Source organism: Hypomesus nipponensis, chromosome 14, assembly GCF_054491055.1.
Source record: "Hypomesus nipponensis isolate SF chromosome 14, ASM5449105v1, whole genome shotgun sequence".
NCBI classification, from domain to species: Eukaryota; Metazoa; Chordata; class Actinopteri; order Osmeriformes; family Osmeridae; genus Hypomesus; species Hypomesus nipponensis.
The window spans coordinates 11,637,000-11,655,325 of NC_140374.1; the positions used below are offsets into that span (position 1 = coordinate 11,637,000).

Here is an 18,326-nt window from a genome sequence, read left to right on the forward strand (position 1 = left end):
AGCCCTGGATGCATTTAGATGCAGATATCTACTGTATATTCAGATATACTGAGATCAGAAAGCATTTTTATGTAAAAACCAAAAAACATCAGTAGTTAAAATACAATAATGAAGGTGCTTAAACCAATTTGAATCATTGTTATCAAACCAGGTAAGAAAATGAGAGTGTAACACTAAAATATGGGCCAGCATTACAGTCTGCTTTAGCTTTATTGGAAAATGACTCTAGTCCTGTCATAGACAACTCAGAGTACAACAAGCCTAGGACAGTGACTCACCACAAAATATCAAATAAAAACATCACCCCCTACTATTTCTAACATACCAGGAGCTTTAATCTACTGGGACACAGCCATAGCCTCAAGTGTTACACGCTTTAGCTTGTAATGGCTTCCACACGCACATTTCTCCAACGTTGACTTAGCTTGATCATTCATCTCAATCCTCCCAAATACAGAGGACAAAAGACCTTAAGCCTTCGCAGCGATCCCATCCCTAACACCACGTATGTGCTGATGGTCGTTACTGTGGTAGATGACAGAGGCCTGTGGGGATATGTCCCAGACGTCCCTGTGAGGGTTGAGGATGCAGACCAGACAGCCAGGCAGTGAGAGCTTCATCTGTCCTGATGATGACTGCTACCTCGCTCCAACTCTCCCCTGACCCAGCTGCAATCCCATGTTAGATCAATGCAAGTTCAAACAATCATCCATCCTGTCAGCTAGCTAGGGTGTGCTGGGGGCCGGGACTTCAGAGAGGGGCGCCAAGACAGAGAGCTACTTATCACCTCTCCAATGACATCATAGGGGATAACCCCCCCCCACACACACACACACACACACTCACACACACCAGGATGCAGTTCTTGTCCGGCAACTCTCTAAGCCAATGGCTGAAGGTCATGTAACGACATCCAACCAATAAACTAGTAGATTCAGATGAATGCAAAAACTGATTTCTTCGCAAGACAGACAGCTAACTTTCAGACCTAACACAATATACAATATACATTTACATTTACTGTGGTACGAAGGTACAGTATGGCGTACAGAAACAAATAACCTTAGGATGGTAGACAGCGAGAGTGAAACTCAACACCAATAGACAGACACCCTCACTCTCCCTCACACGACTGTCAGGGGATGAGAGGACTATGCAAGGTGACTTTGACTGAACGCCTTGGGGGCCATGAGAAAAAGTCATTGACGTGACTTTAATATTGCTTCTCTTTTTGACTGACTTATAACCATATTGAATTCCAGAAAACAAAAAAAAATAACAAGACAGACAATTCCCTATGGTGTAAAGGCACACTGAGAGGAGGAAATCCGTTGGGTAGTATGCGAAATGTTGAAGAACTATGTAATGAAGCCCTTACCCCATGACAGGCAGTCCCACTCAACACTGTTGTGTGGTACACAAACTGTGTTTACTACAGGCATATTGTTGAGCACAAAATGTTGTTTGACAAAGCTTGGATGCACATTGTCAAAACAGATTTTGCTTCTGCTGTTGTTTGTGTAGGAACATGCAAGTCTGTGTGAGAGACAGACAGAGAACAAAAAGAGATTGGAAGGAACACAGAGACAAAGAGTGAGGGAGAGAAAGAGAGAAAGAGTGGGTGAAAAAGAGAGAGTGTGTTAACTATAGGGAAATCTAGAGAGGAAACAGATCTAAAAACCTTTAGGTGGAGGAAGAGTATCTCCCCCTTTCTGTGGTCGTGTGTCGTACCAGTGTTGTAACATAATTACTGCTGGGACACTTCAATTCCCAATGATCCATTTGCGTCAGTCAGGTTTTTTAGCCCAGCCGATGAATGGATTCTCAGTTTCTCAAGGATAAAGAGATGACCCTATCCTAACAGTTAGATCTATTTCATGGGAAAGAGCCACCCTCATGTTCAAGGTAAATCCCTCGTTGGCTGTCGTAGGAAAAAAACTCAAACATATTGTATGAAGGAAAATTATGATAAATTCTTTTATGCAACCGAGTGATGAATTAAGTCTCATAAAACAATATGCAGATGGTAAAATCTATAAATATGCTGAATGTTCCAATTTTTGAAGAGAGCGGGCATTGCCTTTTTGATTCTCTGATTTAATAAAACATTTCTTCAGATATAATTCATCATTCCCTTTTCACCAATTGTCTAAACTACTTCTAATCAGTTGAAATATGGCGTCCACTACTAAATGGAATTGACAGTCTAGTGGCTAACAACTCACTTCAAATTAACAATAAGTGGTCAGATATATTCTGTCTTTGGGCAAACAACTGGTCTACTAAACATGCAATCACCAAAATTCTTTATGACAGTGTGTCAATCTCAGAAGTCCATTTTCTATCAAGCGTCAGTTAGGTTTTGACATTCACTCTGGAAGAGCTCTTTAAATGTCACTATTCACCAAGTTCCCTTCCTTCTAGAAGTAAAATAATACACACAACCGATACAAGTTACATTATACTACTACTGAGCTGTATTTCTATCATTAAAAAAAGATAATAAAAAGAAGGACCATGTTCAACGCCTATCAAAAAAAGCAACCCTTCTTTGAACTTCACTACCTAGAATACTGTATACTGTACACACGGTCATACTCAGTCACACCCTGTGGCTCAGGTGATACTTTGAGGGCTGTGTGCCCTTTTGGTGTGATGTGGTGTGATACGTCTATTAGCGATGGTTGTCCATCATCAGAGAGGGTACTCATCACGGGGGGTAATCATGCCAACTCAGAAGGGAGCGAGCCCACGCCCCCCCACCAACACCCCCCTCGCGCCCCAACCCCCAGGCTCCCCCCAGAGCTGTGTTAAGTAGTGTGGCAGCCTTTTGATGTTACACAGACAGCATCTCTGAAATGGTAAACAGTGGAGATGAATCGAGATGCTAGTCCCGGGGGAATCCACAGCGTAAGGATATTAGGGACGTCATGCATTAATGGGTTTCGGCAGCACAACATTTGTACGTTCCAATTGCCTTTTGGAATGCCCTGAGTATACAGATAACACATTTGGATTCCTCTTGGATATGTGATTCTCTCTCTAACGTGTCCTTTGATCAGCCGCAGGAACATCTGACTAAATAAACAAAGGGAGAGGGTGCCAGTACGAGATACCGGGCCAATGTGGCCTTCTTGTTAAACAGCATTGTGGGAGTCTTCAAGACCAACAGGCCATATTTTAATAGGGAAATAAAATTGGGAAGAAATGGCTAAGAATAAATGTTTGTTTTATCTTTCACTCTTGAACTCTTAACTTACCCTGTATTCCACAGTGTCCTATTACATAAAAACTTTATGCAATCTAAGCAGTGCAAACGTTTGTGACTCATAACTGAGATAGGCTATGCTATGAGACAGGCTATGCTATGCAGCGATTTGATTCTCTATTTTGTTTTCTTTCATTTTTGTGTACACTGTATGCTGTATTGATGACTGGTCTCAAAAAGACCAAAATAGATTTTCTGTAGCGAGATGAATCCATCCCTGGAGACTGCAGCTACAGTATCCTGTGTTGGTTTTACCACAGACTGTACCACACCTTCCTACTAGAGGCAATACAACCATGCACATGCAGAGAGGGGACCGAGAGATGGATGAAGCGATAAAAAGAGGAAGCAGACCGAGAGAGAGAGCGAAAGAGATGAAGAGATGGAGGGAAAGATTCACTGGCCCTGTTTGCCTGCCTGCCTGCCTCTCCAGGAATCTTTTGAGCCCAACTGTTCGCTGATAGCCTGTGGCCCTGACTAAGGCCCAGTTGCTGGTGGGAAGTGCTTCTCCCCCGATGCATGCTCTGAACAGAGCTGGCAGCTGGGCCAGTGACAGGGGACCGGGGGGGGGGGGGGGGGGTTAGCAGAGGCACCAGAGAGTGTGACACTGGCCCAGTACCAGCGCAGTCCACAGCTGACTTACACTAACAGATCTGGTCAAGCATTTCATCTGGATCAGCAGCACATCTCACCTTGCTTACAGGGTGAGTGGACAGAAACAGGAAGGGAGAAAGAGGAATATATATATATATAGAGAGAGAGAGAAAGAGAGAGAGAGAGAGAGAGAGAGAGAGAGAGAAAGAAAGAAAGAGGCAGAGTAAGAGTGAGGAAAGAGAGAGACATAGGGGCAGAGTAAGAGTGAGGGTGAGTGAGTGAGTGAGTGAGTGAGTGAGTGAGTGAGAAAAACAGAGAGAGAAACAGAGAGTGTAAGAATGCAAGAGTGAGGCAGAGAGGCAGGGAGGCAGAGAACACCATGGACAGCTGGCAGACTCAGCACAGTCTCACACAGACAGTCGTTTTGTACGACATAAGAGCATGGCTCTGGAGTTCCACTAACACAGCCTCCAGATATTACTGGGAACATGAGAATGTTTAGGAGAGCAATTCAAAAACACGAGTGTTTGGGTGACTTACAGAAACAGAAATGCTCGTTTTGGCCCATTGCGAGACGCTCTAATTGTTTTATCACTTTAATAAAACCAGGCGATAACCTGTGCTAATTGCTTGCAGAAGTGGAGTGTGATTTTGAAACTGTGTTGAGTTTTACTACGGGAGTGGTGTAATGTTTTCCCTGGCAGGACACTGCCAGGATTGCTCAGGGCCCGGGGTGATGTCATGGCCTGTAAAAGTGATATCTCCCTGCTTGCCTCAGCTTCTACCTCTCCTCATAAGGTAGGGGTCAAGTCTCTCTTAATGCTCTCTCTCTCACTCCCTCTCTCTCTCTCTGTCTCTTTCTCTTCCTTTAATGTAGCGTGTATCACTGACAATCACAAGACAGGATAGACACATCTTAGTAAATCTGGGAGTGAGCTCTGGGTCATCCAACACACACACAAACAAAAACACATCTCTACACAACTCCTAATGGATAAGCATCATGTAACACACATCCTTCTCTACGTAATAAACCCAGTATGATAAACCACACAGTGAGATGAACACACCCTGCTGATCAGGAGGAAGAAGAAAACCCAGAAGCTGACTCTCGACAATGGAGGTTTGGAACCCTGGACCTTTGTCTGAACCCTACGGTGGACTGGACCGGCCTCCAGACTCCTGCAAGGCGTTACGTCACTTCCCTTTCCTGGTAGTAAACACGGGATGAATTCTTGAGAATAATGGGTGTCTCATCCCCACATCCCCCCCAGCTGTCTGGCTTCAGAGGGGTGAGGGGAGGGCAGGAAACCCGGCAGGCAGAGCCACCTTCCTACAGCCCACGCTGTAGCCTGCTAAAGCCTGCTGCTGGGGCCACGGGGCTTCCCACTGTTGGGACTACTGGACGTCAACGCAACTATCCTTACCACAGCGCTGAGGCCGTTCGCAGTGAGCAGAGCCTGAAGACTCCTGAGAGCTAGACTGTGGGAGAGGATTGCATCGCGTCTCCAGCATACATTGTCATATTAGATTTTTGATAATTGACTATTTTCCAACCAAATGTCACCTCACAGTCATGACTTCACACACTGATCCAGGTTGTCTGTTGTGCATGAACACATACAGTGAGCCATTACTGGAATCAGAGACAAAACAAGCACACCCTGAACCAACAATACAATGCGTACAAGGTTTCTATTCAACTCGTTTTTTGAAAAAAATCTATTTTATTCACTGTATTTAAACCTTAATTCTTACAATGTAGAACTGAGTTCTCCCCTGGCCCTCTCATGCTTTTTTAATATGTATTGGATGTGTTGTAAAAGGAATACTGCGGTGCACATTAACAATCACAAAATCTTTTGATCTGCTAAATTCCATTTTAATATATTCCTTTGATTTGTGTCTTTTTTCACAGCCTCATTGAAATTCGGTCGAAGTGCAACTCAGCAAAGTGATGTCTTCCTTAACTTCAAGGCATATTCAAGTAATCATTTGTGTAAAAAGGTGTGCATTAATGTGGTGTGTGCAGTACTACAAATTACAATCCACTACATGCAATCCAACACTTATTTTCTCAATGAACACTCATGTTCGTGTCACCTTAACCCCTTCACTTTCTAAACAACAAGAACACAACCACAAACAAGTGATTCTTTGGGTTATCTACTTCTAGAGCAAGAAAGAAATGCGATCACATAGATAACCACATTAATAACCAAACAAAATTAAGTATGAGGGAGTTGAAAGGTGTCAAATTGTAACGTTTGTCTCTCACCGACAACTCTGCATTGCCACACTCACAGGCACATTCACCTCAGAAGCCACACTTGTAGCTGCCACACCTGTCTTCTTTGTTTTCAAACTTTAGCTTGAATTATTTATGTTAACACTGAGTAATGAGTCACTGCTTCACAGGGCACCCGTGTTAACCGTGTACAGGCCACTTGGGGACAGTGGAGAGGGACAAGGAGTGGAGGATCAAAGTGGTGAAAAGAGGATTACAGATTCAGGCTGGTACCTTGCTCAAGGATCTTACAGCTGATTCTCCAGTATGGCCAGGGTGGGGGTGGGTTGAGGGAGTGGCGAGGGGTGTGTGTGTGTGTGTGTAGGGGGGGGGATAGCTCCACACAGGGAGGGCTGGCTCGGAAAGGGCAGAGAAGAGCAGACAGGGGGAGGGAGGCTGTGGGTCCTTAAGCCGCTCTGGCCTGGCCTGCTCAGCAACACATGTGCTGAGTGGGCCGTATGTGTTGGCTTAACACCAGAGGTCACAGCCAAGGGCGGGACAGTTGAAAGGTCAGCACTCGGCTGTCTCACATAGAGACAGTGCCTGAGTTGTACTGTACACACACCTTTGGTGAATAGAATTGAAAACATATTGTGTGATATCGATATCTACATGTAGGTCAATGCTACTGTCAACTGGACGACTCGACTTAGCAAAGTGAAGTGACGGGTATTGCAAATAAAGTGGGCGACATGTCCTGCACTGAAAAACCGGGGTGTTCACTTCTGACTGGTTGAGTGTTAATGAACTCTGTCCCTTCACACACAGACACTGACTTTCCTAGTTCTAATTCCGACTGACATGTTCATGCTTAGTAATCATATATTTGAGCATGCCAACAAAAAGAACACTGTAACTAAATGTTTAAATGTGATTCGCTAAATATTCACTTTGAAACCGCAGCGCTGTAGACAGTATTTATAAAGTGTACATGTGGTCTGGTGTCTGTGCCAGGGCCTGGAGTTAATCCCCAGACCTATGGCTTGAAAGTTATCATCACAGGACATTAAGAAACTGCCTAATAAAGTTATAACTGTGGAGCCTTACAACTCGATACACGGTTTAATTTGGCACCCTCCTCAGACACATATTTCCTTGCTAGCACAGACACTGTCTTGTGCGATTGGAGTTAAAAAAAGAACAAGTAGCAAATATTTTTTGACAAATTTGAAATTAAGATTTTGTTTGTTTGTCAAACATATCACTCACATCCCTGAGTAACCTGTTTGGGCATTAAATGTGAGGTGGTGTGGTCAGGTGGTCAGACAGGAAGCAGTCAGGTTTGGGGCTTGAATCTCAGGTCTCACCTGGTTGTGATTTTATGACTACCACACATTTTGGGATAGGAAACTCTTCCAACAGCCATGTGTGAGAGAAACTCCGAACTGGATGGACTTTAATGAAAAATAACGTTCAAGGGTTTGCTCTTTCTGTGATAAAGGAACTTCCTTCATACTTTATCTCTGCCCAAAACATGGAGGCAGGCTGCTTTCCATTAGAGTGGCCTACAGGAAACACCAGCCTAGCATGGGCTAAAACATTATCTACTGGGCTCAAGATTCTGCATCCTGCCTCCAGGTCTCACAGGAGAACGCAGGAATCTCCAGTTTGATGATGGGGCTCCGATAAACAATGAATCATGTTGCCAACTGAACATGCGGGAAAAGCTTTTGTAACAAAAGAGACAGGGAAGTGTTCCTCGACGGACGCTGTGGAGAAGCAGCGTGGGTTCTCTGTTACTCAGAGACATCTTGAACATCGTCGCCAAAGTGCCCTCACACCTAACTCTCAGAATGAGAGAGAATTTGTCACGTACGATCACACCATAATGAAGGAGGAACTTTAATATGTTTCTTCAGCTCCTTGTTTCATTTTCAAGAAGCTAATGTTGTGGTGTTAAGAGGACTGAATGACCTTTTTTAGTTGTATGTGTTCTTGGATAAAAAAGAAATATATATATCATGGCAATTATGCTAATGCGCACTTGATTTCCTTCGGTTTATGTTTGATCATGACTGGATCCCACCATTGATGTGATACTTTTACTACCTCTAGAACATCTTTCTTTCAAGCTCTGCCTCATGAGCCAGCAACATTATAGACCAGTTCAGCCTGCATGCATTTGTAACATAGTAGTATACTGGTTTAACATGGTGAGATTTCCAAGGTCCCTGTTTGGCTGACACGATCACACAGCACAGCCAGACACTTAACCACTTGTTCAATTTAGATTTTAAGATACATTTTTAAAAACTGTGAGAAGCACGCATAACACATTACAGGGTATATCTCATTATCTATACACACATCAATGCAGACGGGACTTGGGGACGGCTCTTTAAACAAAATGTGAAATTGTGATTTTACAAATGTGTTTATATATATATTCTAAAAAACGTATTATAGTGTATAGAGAAAAGTGCATTCAGCTCACCCAGCTATCAAATATGTTCTTTCTTGGACCAAGAATATCCAGCTCCTGTCTCCTTCTTTTCCTCTCTTTCAGTTTTTCCTTGGTGTAATCTTCTTGCTGCTTTCTCCTCCTTGGGATAAAATGGCCTAGGAGGGGGAGAGGAGAGAAGAAAGTGTTTCGCACAGTGATTCAGAGGCGCGTTGTAAACGCCAGCATTCTCCTTCTGACAACCAGTGTTAATTGCAGATCAGACTCGCCCACACACTTCACATTTCTCCTCTTCATCGGAGGGAGAGGAGCTGAGACCAGGCTGTGATATTGTGGAGAACTCAGACGAGCACAGTGGGAGACACTGCAGCTTCTCGCTCCTCACACCAATCACCACCTCTCAACCTCTCAACATCTCCCTTTTTACCCCAGTAAAATTCTCAGCACGCGCCAAGGATGTATTTACAAACTGTTGCTGAGGAAACACACACAAACACACACACACACACACGTTGTCAACCTATAATATTTTATAAATCATATTCAATAAATAACCTTATGCACTTTGCACCAGACACCTTGGGACAACATAGGCCAAATGTGTTATTCTGGGGGGATTATACATTAAAGTGTTAAAAGGATAGCTATGAAGTCACATTCAGTGACTACAGTGGTATTAAATAACAGAATATTTAACTTTCTCATCTGAGATGGCAACTATCTCCATGCCACTCCTCCACATATCAGACAGGACCACACCATACTGTGCACGTACATTTTGAGCAACTGGGCCCATTGCCTAGGGTGTCACAGATCTAATGACTGGGTAGTGCTAGGTGCTTTGCTTCAGTCCATTAGTATTCACTACCCCCTTACTAGGACAGTAATGTTCATGTAATCTAAAGAAGACAAACTCCAGAGGGTACCAAAACTGTCTGTCAATAAAAAATAGTCCCAATGTAAAAGTTACAAATCATTCAACACCATTTATCAGTCAGCATCTTCAGTACCCCCCCCCCCCCCCTGACCCGACTGTATGGATTATCTATGTACGCATTAGGGTCAAGTCAATTGAAGATGCCATAAAGTATGGCTGTCATCGTCAAGTTCACAGTAACAATACATCATACTATGGTCTGGCAGTCAATCTCTTGTCTGCTGTTATCTTCTGTTTAGAGACCCCAAAAGTTTCATTCTTATTAATACTTTTCAAGCACAAACTTGTATTATTTTGCAGTAGAAAGTGTTGTACTTTGTAAATGGTATTATAATATTGTACTATATTTAGCAATTTGATTACCACTTTAAATACAATTATTATACTTACATACTTAATAATCAATAAAAAGCAATACATTTTGACTGTGAATATTGTGTGTCCATAATCTACAAGAAACCATGGGTCCAGATTAATTCAACACCCATTCACAATCATTTATCAAAACAATGTGCGATTGGGGTTGTTCATTTTCAATTTTTACACTGGGCTATATAAAACATGTTTATATTTGTTCAAAGCATATAGGTACCAGTCTGAACAGAACCAACTGTAAATCATTTGAGTTAAGTTCTGATAGAACAGTGAGTGTCCAGAACAGTGAATGACCAGAACAAGGGTCAGCAAACCAGCAACATATGAACTTGTAATCATAGCAATTCAACGCATTCACCTAAATTGTACGACAAAATACGTGGCAAAATGTACTACTATACGATAAGGCTATCAATCATCTGTCATTAGCATGTGTTTTAAGCTCTCCTTTCCGAAGTCAAGGCTTATCCCCAACCCAACACCTGAGTGTAATGCTGGTTTATTTCGGTTGCCTCACAATAGCTACAGGTACAGAGGTTATTAACCTTGGCCATGTGTTATCGACACAAATAACAGCCTACATTAAATACGAATGTTTTTCACATTTAACAATTTACTCAACAATAGGCTACTGCACATTCGAATTAACCAAATCCGCCGACGACGTCTATGGCATAGGCTAAGAAACTTTCTAAGATATGTATATTATTTGAATGGCAATGATGGGATTATAATAATAAAACAATTGCCAAAGCACATCACAACAGTTATAGAGGGAGTCTGTTATCTTGAATGAGTCCTGACACAGTCATAGCTTTCACATTTTGCGCTTCCAAGTCACAGCTTCACGATAGAAGGAACGTTGGTTAAAGTACTGACTCTCTTGGAAAGTCAGATAAGACAACTTTCTGAAATGCCTGCTGTTATACAATTCTCATAAAAGTTTTGCGAAAAAAGTACATTTCCATTACAGTTTAAACAATTAAAATAAATACAGCATTCCCTCCTTTGAATTACAATAAGGGTAGTCTTATGGTTATACTGACATTCGTTTCTAAAAGCGTACGTTCCATATTGACACATATTATGCGATACAATATTTTCACATACATGTACAGTAAGAGGTCGCAAACCGTTCCTAAATTCACTCAACGTCTCCCTCTTGTGCTTTCTTCCTCGCACACTTACCACTGTCCCTCTGTGCAATATTGTTGCTATTTTTGTTACTCACCTTTCCTCCCGAGTCCCTCGCTGTATATAGATACTCTATATCAGGGGATCCAATGGATACAGTGTGACATAAACGTAATTTCAGTCACATTTACAAACAGACTGCTATTTTAGGGAGCTGACCAACTCTGAAGAGCCAGTCGCTTGTCAGTGTGAGACTCCTCCCCTTATCTGACGAAGACCAGACGAGGTACTGTAGAAATCAACCTCCTCCCACTTTCTCATCATTATTAAAATTGTGGACACATTTTTTTTTTACTTGTAGAGTTTACACAAACTTGATTTTAGAGTAGAAGGTGTGGGCTTAATTTTGCAAGGCAGATGAAACCTTAGTGCAAAAATCCGTTTTATTATTGAGTCATAGCAGATCACCTTTGCTTATGTTATTTGCTCAAAAGATAACTTTTTGACTCAGAAAGAAGTCAATAATCGAAATGGGTTAGACAGGATACTAATACACCAAGCAACTACCGTTGAAACTTTGTTTAACAATGAGGGCTGTAGGCTATTTTGTAGAGAATGGTAAGTAGTAGACGAGAGTGCTCTAATATCGATTCAAACAATATGCTTTTTATGTAGGCTATTTATGAGTGAATGCCCAATATTAAAGGGATTTCCAGCAATTCAAAGTTTGGAATAATCACAATTTCTGAACTCAAACCCAATTTACGGCAGATCTTTTAGAAAGGCGCAAACGGGCGAAAGACACCCTCCTTATCCAATGGAAATATTTAGCGCCTGGCAAGTAACCAATTACAGAAAGGAGGTGGGTTCAGTATAACTCGCATGTGGCAAATGCACGTGTAATTGCAGGATCTAAGGAAGAGGTGTGGCGCGGAGCTCGGGCTGTTTTCACCGGGATTTAAAGAAACAGGTGCACGTAGAACGGCAAATGTACTTAATCGTGGGCACATTTAGTAACCTACTTCCAGCTTTTCATAACTCAATACAGATCAGTATTACTGTACTGTAGGTCAATGCAACAATTCAGAGACGACATGTAACTCTCACAACTTTGATTATTTTTGCTTAAAACCAGGAGTTAGGGCTAAGCTCCAGAGTTGTTTATCAATATTAGTTAGGCAATCAAGTAAAACACAAAAATGTTATGTCTAAAATGATAACTCCATGCACAGTACATGCCTGCATTCTGTACAATGCCTAATGCCAGCCATCAGTCAATACCTTCCTGAACACCCTTGCCCTATGTCTGACACAATGCCCTGTGTCACTGTAGGTCTCACCTGGTTTGTGTTGTTGCACAAATGCCTTCACAGAGCCTGCTGATAAGGTCTTCAGAGATTTTTTTTCTACAAGGATTCACTTTCTTTCACTTCTTCTGTCCTCTACTTATCTCTAATCTATCTGTCTCTCATCCTTTCTTTCTGTCTTTGTATCTTTCTGTCCCCTTCTTTACCTCAAAGCCAGACCAGCTGGCTTTGGATGCTTCCTTCTAGCCCCTGAGAGGCCTGACTTCACACCCTCTGCCTCCACTCGTCCTTCGATCTTTCTGCCGGGAGGGAGTGGGGTGACAGCAGTTTGAAGGCTAGGACCCCAGATGGACAGAGACATGCCGGGCATGCGTTGTGTGACAGGACTTGGCTCTGGGGCTCTCTAGACCAGCCGCAGCTGCCAGTCATGGCTACAGAAGGTGTTGAAAGATTCTTTCTCTTGTTATTATGATTGATTCAACTGTGAAGATGAAAGATACATTTGGACCATTTTCACAAGTTATTATGTTAGGATTGTATCATCATTTATTATATACAAGTTATACTCTACAGAAGCCAGTTATATCAAAGATTATGTGACAAAGACTGACATTGTAGTCACTTTTTTTAGAACCATGGCTGTTACATTATATATATTAGTTCAGTTCATTTATTTTCATATCTATGAAAAGGCATAAACTACTTGACAATATTTGATGTATAACAATTTTATTTTTACAAGTTGTATGAACCCAAATGATAACAACTGGTACAACCAGGGCTTAGATGAGAGACAGCTGGCATTTCCAGGATGGCACCAGACCAGGAATAGCTCCAAAGACACTATCCCTCCAATTAAAAAATGGATTGAGAAAAATATCCCTCATGCAATGGGCTTTATTAGAATCGAGAAGTCAAGTCTGATCTGATAATGATATTGAAGAAAAAATAGATGTTTATTTTGTAAATGGGGACTGCAGAAACAATTCCCTGTGTCACATAATGTCTGCCCTATGTCTGGCCAGACAACTCTAAAATAACAATTAATTATCTGAAGCTCATTAAAAGCAACCCTCTAAAAAGCCCTTGACACCCCTCTGCCATCCCTGCCCCTGGCTGGGTCTTGTCTCCAAACCCACTCATCAGGCATATTCAGTCTACAAACTATGAACCTTCTCAAGCTAATTCAACATTATACAACTGTATATACATTTAGAGAAAACTACCCAAACCCTACCTGAAAAATAATTCAATCTGGTCATATAAAAATCCACAAAACATAGGTAATAGTTTGCTTTTATGGGATCAACAGTGTCAAACAGTGTTAGCAGACAGTGCTAACATACAATCATCGTCTTGTGGACCATAAGAAGCAGTGTTGCCCTCGGGCATTTGTATGAGTGAAGACGCTATTTTAATGCATATATCAATTGCATTCCGTAAACATACGTAATATAAACATACGAAACACAGAGACAGATAAAAACAGAAAATCCTCAACTATCAAAATACTCAAGCCAACACCTGCGTACTCTCTGCGCAAAAATATTGTCCATGCTAATGTTGAAGATGTCTAAAGGGGCCATTTGAACAACATTAAGGTCTCTATGTAAATGCTGTAGCTCCACTTTAGACAACTGAGTGCAGGATCTAAAAATATCCAATGTCTCACAGTCTGGATCAGTTCTCTCATTACCGACTGTAATTAACACTAACCAAGCTCCATCAGCTTGAAGCGGCATAGGGTAGCACACAGCTGTTAATGTGGAGGTATGACATCTGCATTGAGAACCTCTAATAACAAAACGTTATATCAGTTATATCAGCTCCCTGAGGAAAAGGAAAGGAATCACACATACTATCGTACATAGCCAGGGGTCTAGAATACAATCTGTGGATTTGTCTGAAAGTAATGTACAGTACCGAGAAGACGTGTGTCACTCACAAATGTTTACATTCTATATTGTACATATATCCCCATCACTTATAGGAAACCTCTAAGACTCTCCCAATGATCTGGTAGGTTGTTATATATTACTTTAATGATACAACACACTGAGCATCTTAAAATATAATGCAAACACTGACTTTTGATGTCTTGCAATTTAGCAAATTCTGCAAGTTACACACGGAATAATTCATTGTTTTCATTGTTGATTTAAAATGTATTGAGTACATGTAGCATAGGTGTGGGTGATACCTTGCATGATTGCAAATATAAATATTCTGAATACTTAAGAGGAACTGCAGAGATATGTAAAGTAAGTTCTTCTTAATGAGGATTTTATTCCTCTTGAGATTTCAAATCCTCTGGGCTTCTTTTTTTGAACCCATCATTGTGCTCTGTACATCATGCTGTGGCTCCACTCGTATGTCGCTGCAAGGTGAAAGAGCCCACACATACAACTGCCTGTTTGTTTTTGATTGGCCCTTTGTCGTACAGAAAACAAAACTAGAGAAGAGTTCCAAGTTATAACTGTAATTACCTCCAACATTCAAAGGCACTAAAGTTCCATTTATAAAATGCAGAAGCCATCATACTAAGCTCATTAAAAATTGAACAAGGTCAGAAATGAAACTCCACTTCCCATTTTTCATTTTGTCCTTAATTTCAAATATGATTTCATCAATCATTTGAAATGACGACCGCATAATTCACACTGACATTTTGTTGTCAGGTCATTTGAGCAAAATATCTGCAATAAACACCATTTAATGAATGAGATGTGTTTGTACCTACACATTATAAACCAAAACAGACATAATTATTGCAACTGTATCTTATTGAAATATGACTTACCAATCCATTGTTAATAGTTGTTTAGGGTATTTTTTTAAAGCCTCAGGGATACTGCAGATAATTGAGAACTCACAATTTATGTTTAGTAGAATAATTAATTGGAAATGACAAATCAGGATTATGTCTGACAGTGTTAAATGCACGTGAAGGTTATTTGTATCTATTTTTACTAAACACACAGTTTATTACAATTAATCCCATTGCACTTTAAGAACAACAATTATTTGCTGGCGTTAGCCCATTTCTAATTATGATATTAATTATCAGTGTGCCCGTCTCTGCCATCATAGCGAGTCAGCAGGTGCCATCACTTCCTATCACCACCAGTCTCACTACTTAGACATGTTGAGGAGGAGCAGCATCAAGTCAGCCTGCCAACATGAATGTGAATGTGTGGGAGAGACCATTTTCATATCTTCCTTTCAACCATCCTATTTCTTCCTCTGGTATTTTAAGCTATGACATGCCATCAAGCGATTTCTACTGTAATTCACTCTGGCAGATTGTATGGCTGAGAAAGAAAAGATACACTATCTCAGGGCTTCTGTGAACAGCAGTTACAGTTTTTGACTGAAGGCAATTTTGGAAGGGGGCAAAATTGTCAATTCTCTAGATTTTGGGCTGCCAATACTGAACATCAGTCAGTGTATCTGTTCAAAGTCTTCACACTATTATATTTTTCTGACATATGTAAACCGTTGCTATGGTTAAGTTAATGTGAACTGTTTTTTATTTCATGTTTGACAGTAAACATCATTTTTTATGCTTGACATTTTGTCATTGAATATTGGGTTGAATGTTTACATGTCCTCATGCTGTTGGATTAGAATATGGATACTATTTGATTCCAATAACCCCCCGGTCATGCAATCGAACATTCCCCGTTTTCCCCCAGCTATGTGACTCATTTCCAGGCATACACCATCTAACCCTAATCCATGAAAGATCAGTTAGTATTCATGTCTTACAAATGAGTAAAATCCTCAAATCTTTTTGGCAAGTGCAATCGAGGGAGTCTGAAGCATATCATCCACCGTGAAAAGACTATCAAGCAACACCAGCCTTTGTCTTTAGAATTTAACAGAAATACATTGCTATCATCAGCTTTCTTGTGATTTACTTATTTATTTATGTATTTTTTGTAAACATTTTTACTTGTTTCTCAAAGGTAAACAGAAGACAGACACAGGGGGACATATTCAGTTTGCCTACAACAGGTAATAAATGTGTGTGTCGAGCCTGCGCGTCACAGATTAAACGTGCTTTGTTTAGGATGATTTATGGATGTGATGCTGTGCTGGGTGCACTTGGCTGTGAGTGGACCAGGTTTGGAAGATGGTGAGGAAGCAGGTAAGGTGGGGGATGGCGGGGGGAGGAGGAAGAGGTGTCAGATTTGTCTTACAGGAAGACTGATCTGTCCCTGCCCTGAGGATGCCCACTGCAACACACACCTTGGCCATTAATCACACCCAGCCTCAGACTGCTGTGTGCTTTGTCTTCACCTCTTCTCAGACCAATGCAGCTTGCTGTCACCGGGGTGGGGGGAGTCTCACACAGACCCACAAAGCCACAGTCAAGAAACCTAAAAAAGATTGACTGAGCTTTCTCACTGCCAAAGAAAAACATGGTTTACACTCACAAGACTGTCTTGATCTCCTTTATCTTTTTAGAATTGTCATGCGAGGTAAGGAAAATAATTCTTGTCCAACATGTTTTCCTTAATACCTCCTGGGAAGAAAAAAAATAACCGACAATTATGAATCATACACAATTCAGTCAACCCAGCATGTTGTCTCATTGGGACTATTTGTGACCAGTACTCATAATTTTCTTCATTGCCTATTGGGTTCCTTCTCTCTTCTTCATCCTCCTTCAGGAAGGTGTCCTGGATACACAGGATTAAGCTAATTCACTATTCTCTCTGAGAGGAAGCTGAGTCAGCAGGTTGTCCAGCTAAAGACATGTTGAATTATAAACCAAATACAATTGACCTCTGATGCTCCCGTTTTAGTAGATCACAGAACCTCCAGTTCCACCAGGCAGCTGTTAGGTACATGCAGAGCTTTATCCTGTCAACTCTCACAGGGTGAAACTGGGCCAAGATCCCGTCACCTCCATTGGTAGTAAGAGTTTTAAAGATGACGCATTAAAACAATGGTAGTGGCAGTGTGTAACTATACCATTGGATAGAAGGATTTATTTATTTATAGTAAAAATTTGCCTTGAGATTTCAGTGGTGAACCAAGGTCCTTCTCAGGAGTCTTTGTTTATTACAGCCTGAGGGAACAGGTATTGTAATAACATTGAGAGCTGCATTGTTTCAGAGAAGTGGGGTGGGGGGTGTGTGTGTGGGGGGGGGGGGGGGGGTAGTTAGTGTGGTAAGGTTCTGAGCTGAAGGACTGTGGAGAGCAGGACTGATGAAGAGCAAGGCAAATGGGTGCAGGAAGGAAGTGTTTAGACAATGAAAGGAAGCGTAGAGCAAGCAGGTAACAGATAGTCCAAACTTAAAGGCTTTTAAGTTCAATCGGTCATAAGTTTTTGTTTGCATTCAGTGTTTGCCCTTCATTTTTGGGGGTTAATGGAAATGTACATGACCGGGGATGGAAAGCAAACTACCTAAACTAACCTTTAAGTTAACTCTTGGAATGCAACCAAGTGAAATATCAATGACCATGGAGTTTCATGAAACTGAGAACATTTGCACCTTAGCACATTTATTTTTTCATGTCAAAATATTGGCCACTATTTGCCATGCACTGTGGACATCTAATAAACAGTTAATCTTTGAATGTAATCGTAGTTGGTCAGGAAAAAATATATAACGATCTGTGAAAACGGAACTTAAGTACACAAAGGAGTCCTTTCAGCATGGACAGGCAGATGTGTAAGTATACGTATAATTGCCTGCACTGTTTAAAATTCATTGCTTTTGGTACACCTTTTCTGTTTGTTTATCATAACATCCAGGGCAAACAGTCTTAATGTGTACCTTAGCAAATATTTGCGGCACTATATCAAATTCAAAAATTGAATTAAAGATATCACACAGGCCAAATGGGGTCGCATGTAAAGTAACAACGCTGTAACGTCTGTCTGCTATTGCACACAGACATGGTCTTATCACGGGAACACTTGGAGTGTTTGCACACAGAGTTTAGCTGCTTTTGGTCTCAAATAGCTCAGACTGTGCTGTATTAAAAGCTTGAACAAAATCTGTCTTTCA

The 18,326-nt window shown here is 41.2% G+C and overlaps 1 protein-coding gene across 7 annotated transcripts in view; it reads right to left on the minus strand.

Moving 5' to 3' along the window:
• The window catches only part of mef2aa (myocyte enhancer factor 2aa), a 58,977-nt gene extending 46,338 nt beyond the window's left edge, over positions 1-12,639 (minus strand). For 3 of the 7 annotated variants that reach the window (XM_084671435.1, XM_084671441.1, XM_084671439.1), the window contains exons 1-2: positions 12,337-12,627; positions 8,584-8,708 (exon numbers count right to left, since the gene is read on the minus strand). The gene's annotated coding sequence lies outside the window, so the exon portion shown is untranslated. Of the gene's footprint in view, positions 1-8,583; positions 8,709-10,972; positions 11,061-11,093; positions 11,251-12,336 lie in introns of those variants that run through there. The other 4 variants (XM_084671442.1, XM_084671440.1, XM_084671436.1 and 1 more) reach the window with 4 other exon arrangements.
• Positions 12,640-18,326: the final 5,687 nt, after the last annotated feature.